The following is a 3755-nucleotide window of genomic DNA, read 5'->3' on the forward strand; positions in this document are numbered from 1 at the left end:
CTTAATCTTCTCCCCTAATTCCCACTACACATCCACTACTCAGAATCTCCCTATTACACAACTCTATCCTGAAATCTGAGAAAAAAATAATACCCTTACCTGCATAGAGATTCAAACACAAGACCTCCACCATAATAACACACCATTTAACCACTAAACCAGTAGGCTCATTCTGATATAATTTACCCAACAATCAAATAAAAGCTTACTAAACAAGAGTAAGGCCTAATTTATTCAAAATACCAAAATTTGCCCAAGCAAAGGCTTGAACTTGGGACCTCCGAAACACTTTCAGAACACATAACCACTAAAGCTAACAAATATTTGTGTCATATTTTCACAATAACAAAATTAGAAATTTTGGGGCGTTACATTTAATTTTGATTTTGATTAAGATATATGTTTATTGCGGAACGTGAGAAAAATACTTACTTGTCATGAACTTTGAGATATTTCTCTTGTCTATAATAATTTCATATCATTGTAAAATTTGAGATGAATTTATGTCATAAGAGGTGGAGGTTAGGAAATGTTTATGTTTAAACTTTTATAGCTGTAAAGTTATTTTAATTTGACATTATAATATTTTGTATTTTGTTGTGGTATGATATATAAAATATATATTATCTAACTATAATGATTTATTAGAGACATGAATTTATTATTTGTTACGTTTAATATATGTTTTATATATACCAATTTATTTTATTTTTATATGAATAAATAAAATTTTATTTAAAATAAATTAAACATTCATTAAGATTATACAATAAAATGATTATATTGCATCAAACTGTAAAAAGCAATCTAAGAGCTTATGTTTTAGCTCCCTGTGATGCAAAATTTTATAAAATATAATATTATTTTTCAGACCAAGAAGATATATGTTGAATAAAACCTTCATGTGTTTTACATTAAAACCATATATATAAATAACATGAGATACTCATGTATTTGTATTATATATATTCCCCGAAGGAATACATTACATTATATGATTGAAATATCTAATGTGCTCCTGTAGTAGCAATATTGTGAAAATGACTTTAACAGTATTTTCGAATAATCTCATACCTTCTAGTGGCTAAGCAAAGTAATAAGTTACTAATGAAAAACTATGAAACTCTTTCCACTAGTTTTGTTTCATTCCCTAAAGTGAATGTAGCAGTACATAACAATTATGAAAAATGAAAATATAGAGATCATGATAGTTGTTGTAATCGAGGATGTGATTCTAGACTAATCATGACAACATGAATAGATAAATTTTGATTTAAAATCCACGCATGTTTTGCGATGTTGATTATAAAATAAAGAATCAATGGAGGTGTTTAGAAGTTTGTCCTACCAGATTTATTGCATTCCCTAAAGTGAATGCAAACATAAAGAAAATAAAATATATAATCATAGACCACTAAAAGTGGGAACATAGTAATAAATAAGATAACAATGAGAGTTCTCAAGATAACTCTTCAAAAGGTAAAGATAACTTATGTTATCAATGTGATATGAAAGATTATTGGCCACATATGTGGCATATGCCCAAATATTTTTTTTCTGTGAATATTCTTTGAGGAAGAATATGAGAATGTAGTAATAAATTCTATCATTATAGATAAAAAAATATTTATCTTATTTGGTACTAAAACAAACAAATACTATTCCAATATTTGATAGTACAAAATTAGTCGAAAGTTCTAGAAGAGCTAATATATTAATATCTTGTGATGCTTAATCCATTGATTTTTAAAGATATTTATAGTGGATCTTATATTGAGATTGTGAATGAGGAAAATAATATTTCATATGAATCACTATTGTTATAAATATCTATTTTGAAAGGATGAAAAAGAGAGGATTGTGTTATTAATTTATATTTATTTTATAATCTTTGTGATCTTCTTTTTTCATCATCCCTATTAAGGGGTTGGAAGTAAAATATTTGACTGTGAAAGATCTATTTATAAGCAATAAAATATGATAATTCTATCTATAGCTCGTTATGGTTGGATGCACCTGAAGTTGCAATTTCTTTTAGATATTTAAAAATTTTGGCATATTTCCTAAAGCGAATATTGCATATAATTTTTTGGAAATTATATTTATTTTGATAACTTAGTGACATTATAATATTCACATTGGTTTAGAAATTTCCAATAGTAAATGTCACAATAGCACTTATATGTGGATACAAAGTAAAAAAGAATGATATTAAAATTATTAATTTGTTACAATTTAGTACAATTGAAACATATTATAAAGTAAACTAGAAGTTTACTGATACAAATGCATTTATTACTTGGCGTGACTAGTTAGACCGTCCTGGATCATATATGATGTGAAATTAATTAAGAATTCATATGGACATTCATTAAAGAACCAGAAGATTCTTTAATTTAAAAAAATTATCATATGTTGCTTATTCTCAATGAAAATTGATTAGTAGAAACTCACTAGCTAAAGTTGAGATTTAATGTCTTGCATTTCTGAAATGAATACGGGCCCATTCATCCACCATGTAGCTGATTTTAATATTTTATAATTTTGGTAGATGCATTTACTAAATAATCACATATGTGTTATCAATTTGCAACCTGTTGTTTGCAAGATTGCTTGTTTAAATAATTAATTTCAGATAATGTAATTAAGACAATTCATCTTAATAATACTGATGAGTTTATATCTTAGTCTTTTATTGATTGAGTTTGAAAAACTTTTGTAAAAGTTTATGCATAATGATTTAGAGAAATTATTGATTGAACACCTCTGATTAATGTCTAAACCATTACTTATGAAAACTAAGCTTCCTATTTCAACATGAGATTATGTTGATTTACGTGTTGTACGTATCAAACCAATAAGTTATAAATACTCCCCATTATAATTCGTTTTTGATCAAGAGCTAAACATTTCTCATCTTTAAATTTTTTTATGTGCGTATATGTTCCAATTGCTCCACCACAATGCACAAAGATTAGTGAATCCTCAAACAAAGTTGGGAATATATATTGATTACAAGTTTCTTTATATTATTAGATGTTTTGAATGTATTCAAGATTCAATTGTAACATGATTTGTGATTACAATTTTGATTCGATAGTTTTCCCGACATTAGGGGGAGAGAAATAATAACTTGTAATGAGTTAGGAGGAGAGTAATTTGAACCAGAAGTTTAATAAGGATAACTCATGACAAGTTAATTGTTATATGTATTTACAAACTTAATGAGAATAACCAAGTGTTATATACCATATAATATTTTCATTTGAATCAAAATCCTATTAGGACAATTAGTTAGAACAAATAATATATTGATCAGTTCCAGAGATGAAAATTCTTCTAGATGGTCATATAGTGGAGGCGGATGCTCCAGAAGAGACCCAAGACATAACTAATAAGGAAAACTTCAGAAGAGATTCAGGTACTTGAAACTAAATTTTAAAATAATGAAAATAAAAGACCTCAATAAATTATATCTATTTGAGAAAATGTGGAATCGATTAATAAATGTAACGTCCCTTACCCGTATCCGACACTAGAATAGGGTACGAGGCATTACTAGAACACATACACTTGTAAACGTATTTAACCGAGTTATAAAATTTCATCTAAATTAAAATTTTCAAAATAATTAACATGCTTCTATAACTTTTCACAATATATCATCAAAATATTATGATCATAATAATTAGGGCCTACGAGACCCGATACATACTCATGCAATTTAATGCTTCATTTCCATTTCATTAAATTCG

This window comes from Gossypium hirsutum, chromosome D09 (assembly GCF_007990345.1).
Source record: "Gossypium hirsutum isolate 1008001.06 chromosome D09, Gossypium_hirsutum_v2.1, whole genome shotgun sequence".
In the NCBI taxonomy this organism is placed as follows: Eukaryota; Viridiplantae; Streptophyta; class Magnoliopsida; order Malvales; family Malvaceae; genus Gossypium; species Gossypium hirsutum.